Below are 11,476 nucleotides of genomic sequence, written 5' to 3' on the forward strand. Positions count from 1 at the left end.
TTAACATGCCCTTTGTGTTTTCATAATCGTTTTAAATAGATCTAAATATAGTATGATCACTGTATAATCGAGATCTTAATCACAGAAAAAAATGTATTTAAATTGAACGCCAAATTCACATTCCTATGAAAAAAGAAACATCACATAAAAAAAAACTGCAATTTTATCCTGGCAACATTACACTGATAAGTCTATTTTGTCTATGCTAAAATTAGCACATCCCTATAAAACGCCATTTTGTAGGGTAAACGCGCCTGTAGCCGGCACGTCGGTATAGCCCGGCGGCCCGTCCCGACTGCGGAGTAACGGTCGCTCCCGAAATATTGCGACATGCCGACTTTATTTTATAAGTAGAGTATTGCCCTTAGCAGGTATTTGTACGAGTTTTTAGAGTTTGATGACCTGCTGCTTGGGGCTTGTGCACAAATCACGAGAGGTTCAATAGGGAAGGACGGGGGAACGAAAAAATCACGTCAAATCACGTTGGGGGAGGGGGGTATAACGAGACACGTGTATTTTTCTACAGTGAACGAAACTAAGTAAACATACCTACCGCGTGAAATTATTAATATTATTTAAAATAAACCCATTATAAACCGCAAACAATTTGAATGAATGACATAAATTGACAACTGACTTTTAGCTTTTTTTTTTAAATCATAGACAATTGGTGATACAACAACGAAATATCTGTCAACAATTTTTGGTTAGCCAGACTCTAGCTGAAGAAATGTTTTCGTCCGGATACAATTCTCAGCAGATTTTCGTGAAAATTTGTGAGCAAGGTCGATGATTAAACATATTTTTTTATCGATTCATTTTTTTTTATTTGGCTGTGCCATACATTTATTCAGCGCGGGGTCTACAGCTCACAGAGCCATAGTGATAATGAAGTTACGGAGTTAACCTATTACGTTTCTCAACAACAAACAGTTGTGGACAGATCTCCATGGTAACGTTGTGGACAGAACAGATCTCCATGGTAACGTTACGGCCAAAGTATGCAATTTTTCATCAATGTTTTCTTATGACGTTATCACGCAAAATTATCGTCCATAAACCGACTTTAACAGTTGTCTGCAAAGTCGGTTTATGGACGATAATTTTAAAATGGTTGTCCATTTTAACTGGCTGGAGGAAACACCAAATCGGGAGTCATGGAAATTAAGGGGAGAGGCCTTTGCCCAGCAGTGGGACACTCAAATAGGCTAGGAAAATAAAATATTAATATTAAGCATGAATTATAACCGAGGTCAATAGCTCCATCGGCCTAGTAGATTAGGGTTAACTCGTTACATGTAACACTTACGTAACTCGTGAATAACATAGTCACGCTATCGGCATAATGTAACCCGATCGTTGATATAAAAACTGTTATGTAAACAGAAGAGATGGTTCCCTGAGAAACAACAATGTATCGAGATACATATCTTGTCAATCTTGTCATGTTAGAGATGGTTTAGGATGGTATAGGATGAGATACAGCTTCCCCCATTTCTTCTCAAATTATACATTAGCTCTAGGACGTTGACGCACCCAGTACCGTTTTTACCATATTAAAGGCACACGGGGCCCGTGCCCACAGGGCCCCCATCCTCAGGGGGCCCCGAAGGATAGACAGTAACAGAGTATATTTGATAATAAATAGAGGATCGCAATAGAAATAGTTTAATCTGCTTTCTTTAGTTTCCAAAAGGGTCCCAAATATTTATATGCCCAAGGGCCCAGCATAGTTTAAGACGGCTTTGGACCCACCGCTCTATTAACTGAGCTATCCAAGTTTATCTGGCTCTCGTTTATATTTCCATTATATAAGTAGGTATATTTTATGGTAAATGCCATAAGTGGCGTAACCGGTGACCCCGAAAATAAAGGTTGTATAAAGTAACTGGTATATTAAAGGTACAAAAAGAGCGTACATTTAATGTAAGGTTATGGGAAGTTGTGATTGTCTTGTTTTGGTTAAATAATCGCTATAAACGGTTATAATTTAAAACGTTACTTAAAGGCCGCAAGAAAAAAATTTTGTTTTTCACACGTGAATGTCAACTAGGTGCCTAATTAAATAAATAAAAAATCAAATATTTGCATTCACACAAAAACTCACAAACACTGTGCCAACGAACTTATACGTTACAAAACCTAGTAGGTAAGATAAACGTACTAGTACTCGACATGCTACTGCCCAATGGATAACTTGCTGTCACCTCTATTGACAATGACTTAAGTTTCAAGGTGACATGTATTGGGAGCGCGTCGAGCACCAATACGTTTACCTTATTTATATTATTAAATGGATCTATTAATTGGTGGTCCTCAATCTGGTCATCTTTTTCGGTTATCCAGCGATGGAAGTGATACTAAAATACTAAACACAATATATTATTGGTACTTAAGAAATTCAATACCTATATTGCAATAAAATAAACCCTTAGTGTTATACAGCTCTATTGCTTGGAATATTCATTCCACGCAATCTTTAATTAGGTGATGTAAGTCGTCTTAATTTACCTTAATTATGGCGACATTCATTTCCCAAATGAATGACACGATAAAAGTTTCCCAAATTAATGTTTTATTAAATACCAATGAATGACAATCATAATAATCCATAAAAACGTCAGCAAAAACCAACTTATTAAAAAGGTACTGTTATGCACGTGGCCGAAAAGTGCCCACGGTCGATGCACCCAGATGCACCGTTACACCCGAATTGCGAGTCATTGACTGCACTTGGTGCATCCTTGGGTTCCGTCCTTCCTTCATATTTTATTTATTTACTTAAGGTTATTGTGACCAGTTACATTAGATAGAAGGTACGCACTTAGTATAAAAATAGTTGCAGTCCACTCAACCTTTTACCTGCGACGTCACAGCGCGTTTTTTTTTTGACCCGCGGTGCACGTGCCACATTTATTTTCGCAATTCGGAAGTTTCTGGGGCACAGTAGACAGCAATTTTATTAGAAACATTTAAATGTCATGGGAAGTAGAATCGTTTGACATCTTCAAAAATAATCATGCATGTAACTGATTGTCATCGTGGATGACGAAATAAAAAATCATAGTAAAAACCAAGCATTGGTAATAACCAATACAAGATGAAAATATGATACAAACTTTTACCGTCTCGAACTAAATTTATTACGGAGTTCTTATGGCCAAGCCTTCGCCAGACTTCCCCTTTATCAGACTAGCTATTAAGGTAAATGTACTAGTGCTCGACATGAACTGCTAATGCCCAATAGATGACACCTTGCTATCATATATATTGACAATGACTTAAGTTTCAAGATGACATGTACTGGGACCGCGTCGAGCACCAGTAGGTACTTATACAGTCCTTTGTCTATTTCTCACTGAACTTACATACGATCGTAGTTCAATTTAACTGAGCGTTCGTGAATTTTGTTGTAGATATAAGGAAGGATCTACCGCCACCATGAAAAAAGTGGTGGAAAAGCACCCGATGTTGTGAAGAAAGTGGTCAAACACATTCAAACGATAAATAATTTGTATTTGTTGGCGGCAGCATGCAGTGCGTGACCCATCTATCTATGGAGATGGAACATACATGGTCGCGATACTCAGCAATAAGGGACCAAGGAAGAAGAGAGACCTCTACCATCGCGGCTGCTCTGTTAATAGGTACATGAGTGGAGTACTTATTCAAAATTTCATCTCGGAAATCGGGAAGTGGTTTCAATTTGTCTTGCAATATTTAATAACAGACAGACCTACACAAGGGCAGTTAAATTAATAAAACTCTGTGAATTATTTTATAAAACATGAGAATGAACTGTACGGGCCCTTGACTTTTAAAACCAACAGCTGGTCGTTTCTCAAAAAGTTGGCACCGCCAGGTTAAAATTTATGTTTTTCAAAAATTTTGCATTTTCGCATTTTTTTTTATTGGGATCGTTAAAAGGCAACTTAAACTATTAGAAAATGTGGAAGGGAAGCAATTCCTTCAATTATTTTAGAAGATATAGGCGTTTGAAATTCAAGTGAATGATATCAAGGACAGGTGAAAGATATTTTGTCTCCAGGTTATCGATAGTAGAAGCAGGTTATCGAGAAATAAGTACAAATTCCAATGAAAATATTGACAGGTTATCGAGAGGCGTCATTAACCTGTGTCCGTTGCCGTTAACCTGGTTTCTTGTCATCATTCACCTGTAATGAGTGTCATCCACCTGTCCACCACATCATTTTCAATGCCTTCTAAAAATAACAGTACCAAAGATAGAGCTGATGCTGAACCCTCGCAGTACCTACTGGAACTCAGGTTTGATGCAACATAGACACACGCTGTTTTGGTCAATCGACACGTCTTGATGAGGACTTGGGAGGACAGTTCCCAAGATAGAGCTGATGCTGAACCCTCGCAGTACCTAGTGGAACTCAGGTTTGGTTCAACATAGACACGCGCTGTTTTGGTCATCTAACACGTCTTGATGAGCACTTGGAAAAGTAGTACCCAAGATAGAGCTGATGCTGAACCCTCGCAGTACCTAGTGGAACTCAGGTTTGGTGCAACATAGACACACGCTGTTTTGGTCATTCGACACGTCTTGATGAGCACTTGGGAGAGCAGTACCCAAGATAGAGCTGATGATGAACCCACGCAGTACCTACTGGAACTCAGGTTTGATGCAACATAGAGACATGCTGTTTTGGTCATTCGATACGTCTTGATGAGAACCTGGGAGACCAGTACCAAAGATAGAGCTGATGGTGAACCCTCGCAGTACCTACTGGAACTCAGGTTTGGTGCAACATAGACACACGCTGTTTTGGTCATTCGACACGTCTTGATGAGCACTTGGGAGAGCAGTACCCAAGATAGAGCTGATGATGAACCCTCGCAGTACCTACTGGAACTCAGGTTTGATGCGACATAGAGACATGCTGTTTTGGTCATTGGACGCGTCTTGATGAGCACTTGAGAGAGCAGTACCCAAGATAGAGCTGATGCTGAACCCTCGCAGCACCTAGTGGAACTCAGGTTTGGTGCAACATAGACACACGCTGTTTTGGTCATCCAACACGACTTGATGAGCACTTGGAAAAGTAGTACCCAAGATAGAGCTGATGCTGAACCCTCGCAGTACCTAGTGGAACTCAGGTTTGGTGCAACTTAGAGACATGCTGTTTTGGTCATTCGACACCTCTTGATGAGCACTTGGGAGAGCAGTACCCAAGATAGAGCTGATGCTGAACCCTTGCAGTACCTAGTGGAACTCAGGTTTGGTGCAAGGTCAGGTCAGGTCAGGTCCGGGTTCAGGTTCAGATAAGAGCCGGGATCCAGGTCCAGGTCCGACTCCGGGTTTGAGTCTAGGTCAGGGTCCGAGTCACAGTCCCGGTCCAAGTCCGGGTCCGAGTCTGGTTCCGGGTCCCAGCCCCAGTCCCAATCCAAGTCGAAATCTAAATCGCCAAACGTGTACTATGCGTTGTTGAAGAGTTCTGTTCTGATCATCATCAGCAGTTCCACTTCATCAAATGTGACAGTTTTTAATGAAAATGCTTGATTTTCTGATGAAAATCCAAAAGTCACTATACGCATGCCTTTAAAATTTGAGGAGTTCCCTCGATTTCTCATGGATCCCATCATCAGAACTCGAGATTGACAAATGTGGCTTAAAACTTAACTTGCTTAACAAACATAACGAAGAGGACAAATCGCCAAACGTGGACTATGCGTCGTTAAAGAGTTTCGTTCTGATCTCCATCAGCAGTTCCACTTCATCAAATGTCACTTTTGTGAATGTATATGCTTGATTTGTAAATAAAAACACAAAAATAACTATATTTATGCCTTTAAGATTTGAGGAGTTCCCTCGATTCTTCATGGATCCCATCATCAGAACTGGGTTTTGACAAAAACGGGACCAATCTGTATGCATATACATACAATAAAAAAAAAAATCTAAATCGGTCAGGTAAACAAACGTTAAGCATTAAGGTTTCAGATTATCATCATCATTCGCTTGCCCTTGCCCCATTCGTTTGGGGTCGACGCAGCATGTCTTTTTCTTTTCATCCATACCTCTCTCTCTCGCCCGTCATCTCATCACACAATAAACAAAATGAGCATGTTTTCACCTTTTTACAAAACATTTTAATATATGTCTGAAACTAAAAACCCTCATCATAAGGTACCTTTTTCCGTGGGACGTCACAAATCTAGTTTGAGTATATGTAACGTGGATTTTAAATAGTTATCGATCACCTGTCATATGGCAGGTGAATGACGCTTCAATCACCTGGCATTGCATCATTCACCTGACTTTTTGGACGAGGCTTAAGACAAAAGTACACAAATTTCAATAATATGCAGCTTTAACGGACAGAATAGTTTTGATTCCTAAATTAACACACAAAAGCGATATAACCGCTATATAATTATATAGTTACGAGTATTAGTTGTGGTATCAGTGACATTAACCTGCCGCAAAATCTCATCCACCTGGCAGTTTTAGCCAGGTGGACGATATGCAGGTGATGGGGAAAATGGCAGTTATATCGCGAATACACAAAATGTATTAGCTTGATGAACTCCATACTTAGGCATATAAAACTAAACTATTGTTTACGTTACATATCTTGATAGTAATGCGATGGGTTACATAATTAGCACGATATCGACGCCAGGATAAAGAGTACTTACCCATTACAAACTCCAATTTCCGATACTTTGTCGTTTGTGTTTTATTTGCGAAGCACAATAACCACGTTTTCTTCCTACCAGGTGATAGCTGATGAGTGACGGCTTCGGCTCGTGCGGAGTGAGACGGGATAGGTGCGGTGGGGGTTATACAATCGTCGTGAACGTGACGCGCCAGGTGACTGTTAAGAATTGCCTTGGACAAACTTTGAAGCCGAATAACTTAAAATATAAGTATAATATTATTATGCGATAGTAATACTTTAAAAGTTAAGGATATATGTTAATAAAATACGGTAATAACGTTAAATTAAGTTAATCATTTGTGTGGTTTTCATAGCTCGGAACATCAGTACCTCGCGTTGGGACACGGCAGGTTAACGGATAAACGTAGTTACAATATTTTTTTTTTGTAATCAATATTTATTAAATCTTTTTCAAAGTATTAGGCCTCTGTGTAAAAAGTCTCTCTAAATATGTGTTAAAATTTTATATATAAAAATTATACATAATGAAAAAAAAGTTCTAACATAAACCTATTTACAGGTGGCGGTGCCAACTTTTTGAGAAACGACCAGCTACTTTTTTTTTTATTTGCCAGTCAAACTGGACTGGTCTCTTCCGGGAGCCACACAAGGCGATTTTACATTGCTTCGGACCAGTCCCAATTCACAGCACAGTTTATTTTATTCCAGCATAAGGGGTTCCTTTTTAAAAACCTGCTATAATTGTACACCTAAATTACACCAACACCGTAATATATAATTGCAGATTCCTTTTTTCAGAAGGATTGGTCTATTACCGGATCAAAGTTTTGGCATAAATCGGCATTCTATAATTAAAAAAAAAAACTTTTGATAGCCATACTCGTACAGGATACATATTATACAGACAGGAACGTCTGGCTGACCCTAAACTAGGCTGAGCCTCTATCTTGGGACCCTAAAATGCAAATATTTTTATAATTTATTGGGTAGGTACTTAACGAAAACCGCTAATAAACTATGGGTTAGTATTAGGTAGGTACTAGTAGGTAGTGTTGGTAGTAAGTAAAATTTTTAAACCCTTTCATTTTGGTAGGTACGCTGTTTTTTATGTATTTCATGGTATTTCTAAGTAAGAAGACCTTGACTTTCTCATTCAAAGATTATACAATAGTCAATGTTCTATTTTTGAAATTGTTTGAAAGCAAAGATAGCAGACGACCGCGACCTCTAGACTATAATTATGTTAATATTAAATTAATATCATCTCCATGCATGTATTAAGGGGCCTATTACTGATTAACAGTCCGCCGGACGGTATCGGTCTGTCAGTTAGAACAAAATTTTGACAGTTGCGAACAACTGACAGGCCGATACCGTCCGGCGGACTGTTAATCAGTGGGCCCCTTTAAACATCTATGACCATTCAGTAAATTATTACTATACCTACACATTAGAAACAAACTCACGTACATAATTCATCATTAAAATCGTCTTACCCGTGTCATTCCTTTGTTTCTTCCTAGCAAAGCCATCAACAGCCATGTATGGATCAATTATGTCCTATACTAGGTGCACTTACCCTACACGGTACACGGAAAATGGTGGTGATTCTGAGTAGTGCCGCGAATCGTTCCGGGATTTGGGGAACTAAATACAAAATTTAAAAAAGGTTTTCTATTCGGTATATTTTTTACCGTCATGTATTTTTTTCCGTGACGAAACGGAGACGACAAGTAGGTACAGTCAAGATAATCTGTTAATTATAAACAATGCAAATTTGCTGTTAGTGTACATACCTATATGCCTCTAGGAGTCTAGGCCTCTACGTAAATATTACCTACTCTGTTAACTTTGTACAAAACAAGTAAGCAAATTATACAGTTTCGAGAAGTGCGAATTGAGATGAGTAGTAGGTAATTATGAACTGAGAAATAAACCTTAATTGCTTTACAACATGTTTGTATATATACAAAAACAAACAATAACATGCTAGACACTTCCTATAAATATTGTTGATTTATAGAAAGATTGCTGAATTGTATTTTTTTTAATAATTTTTTTTTTTGTAATTTTCCTGACATTCTATTTTTCTGGCGTGTAAGTGAATCGGTATACTACTGTACATAACCGTGCACTGTATTAAATTAATAATAAATAAGAGAATAACCTACTCTATCACGTTTTGCCAACATGGAAATCACTTATAATTTGCATAATTATCAAATAGTCAAACATAGGTGCTTTATTGACCCATGGGATTCCATAAAAACTGGCTTAACCAGAAACCTTTACATTGGCACCCACACAAATGTACATTCGTCTATTCTAATGAGGTCCCTCGTTGGGGGTCATCCATTAATTACATCACACGTTTAGGGGGAGGGAGGGGGTCAAGAAAATGTGACATATTGTGACATGGGGGAGGGGGGAGACACAAACTTTGTGACGTCACTTTAACTTCATCAGTAACCGAAAATTTATTTAAATTATTTTATTCGCTGTACATTTAAATAACAAGTTTTTAAAACGATAATCGTTTTTATTCGGTTAATTTTCTTTCCAAAGCAGTTTTGGGTTATAAAATTACTAATATTTATATCGTCAAATATATTTTGATAAAATATTAATAATACTTAGGTACCTACTTACTTAATTCGATTTGGCGATTTCGTAGAAAAAATGTGACGTCACACCAGGGGGGAGGGGTTTGCCAAATGTGACCAAGTGTGACAAGGAGGGGGGGAGGGGTAAAAAAACCTAGAAATTCGTGTGACGTAATTAATGGATGACTCCTTGTCTGAGATAAATGTTTCTCAAATAATATGATGGTAAGGCCTTTAAAACAAATCTTTCAACACGTGCAGTTAATAGTATTCATTAATACATCTTTTGGTATGTAAATAAAAGTAAACAAACAATTTGTAAATTTTCGGGTAGTTATAAAATTTAAACCTCCATTCACCATTAAATTCCATCAAATCTACCAAGCAATGTCACTGTCACAATGACATCTGTCAACGTCAGTATGACGGATCAGATGTCACCAACCTTTTTGTGATACTGTAAAATATAATTATCTAACTGAAGGTAAAGAACGTACTTAATAAAATCCCTTTTTGTATGGAATATGGAAGCTACGTCAAAATATAGACTCCATTTTTTATACCTTTACTGAAACGCAGTCAACGACATTAATGCAGGGCTTTCGTTAAATGTGTCGCCTGTATTTCGACTCTTAGATATTTTTTTATTTATATAGTAAATATTAATAGCGGAGAGAGAAATATTCTCCTTCATGTGAGAGGGACCTGCCACAGGTTCCATTTTGCTTTCGTAAAAGCAAAACTCACGTTCGCGGTACAAACTTAACACGGTATTAGTATCAACAAAAAGAAACAACACAAACTTAACGAAAAACTTAACAAGAAACAAAAACTTAACAAAGGAAATCACCACGACGGGTTAGGAAAACATTCGAGCGCTCAAGACAGACGTCAGGGCTATGACCACGAAAATCGAAGTTCGCAAATTGCGTACATTTTTCTCTGTCACACTTATTACGCCTTCATTGGAGTAAAAGAGAAAGATCCCCGCAATTTGCGAAGTTTTCGCGGTAGCCCCCCAGATGCCGAATGAAGTGACAACTTGACTTGACAAGTAAGTGTCATGGCCTCCATAAATCCATCATGGTACCCATAAGGCCGTTTTACACTATCCTGTACTTGTCGTTTTCGAATTTACGTTTTAAGGTATAAAAATATACGCGCATCGTAAGACGATAATGTTATTGTATTAAAACGGAATACCAAATGTTGTTTACACCTGAAGTGTTACCAATTCAATACGAACTTTTCTACCTCAAAATTGTTATAATTCAATATTAATTAATGGGACAGCTTTTTTTAGAAGACTGATTATTTAAAATAAGCATTTAAATATTGTTTTTAAAATTAATAGTAAATTATTTACTTATGTGCATTCTTCCGCTGATAATATATTTACTATTAATAAAACGTTTCATTTTACTGGCAACACAGTGATAGATTTGATGGAATTTAATGGTGAATGGAGGTTTAATACAAACCGCCTGGATCAGTCACTAAATGACCTGACTTTAACCTACATTATTTGATCATGTAATGTTATCGTCTACCCTCAACTGGCTTAAGGAGCCATTTGAGGGTAGATTTTGTTTACTTTTATTTAAATACCTAAAGATACAGAGTATAGTAAGTAAGTAACTGTGGCTCCCATAGATATAAACTATGGATGAGCGCATGCATACGAATTGCCTGTTGCGATCTTCATGTCAGCAAAAAAGCGCCATCTGTTACACACTGCGTACAACTACGTGAGCTCGACTCTCGACGCTCGACGCGATAACTTTGTACGGGCGTACAAGGCTTGTTAAGTTTATTCGCGGTTTATATCAGAGGAGCGTCGAATAAGTTTATGGTTAATCAAAACGATATTTATTGTATTAAAATGGGCGAACTTATCCTTCTAAGTTTCAGTTCTTCTACGTTATTTCGTGATGTCATTATCGTCTCAGGCGGCAATGCAATATTTTAAACATTCGCGCCGTGCGGTGTGCCGCCCTGTGTAAACCGGCTCTGTCAAGGTCGACAAGTTGGCCGAGCTACTAGCTACAGCAGTACAGTTCAATAAGTACCTCCCGAGCTTTCGCGCATAAAATGCGGCGAACAACTATTTCTGTCAGTTTCTTGCTTGCAAAACAGGTAGAGTAAAAAAGAAGGAATCTATACAGCAATACGAACTAACTAACTAACTAACTATTTTGGCTCAGTGATCCAAAGAGAATC

This window comes from Cydia fagiglandana, chromosome 19, assembly GCF_963556715.1.
Source record: "Cydia fagiglandana chromosome 19, ilCydFagi1.1, whole genome shotgun sequence".
NCBI lineage: Eukaryota > Metazoa > Arthropoda > Insecta > Lepidoptera > Tortricidae > Cydia > Cydia fagiglandana.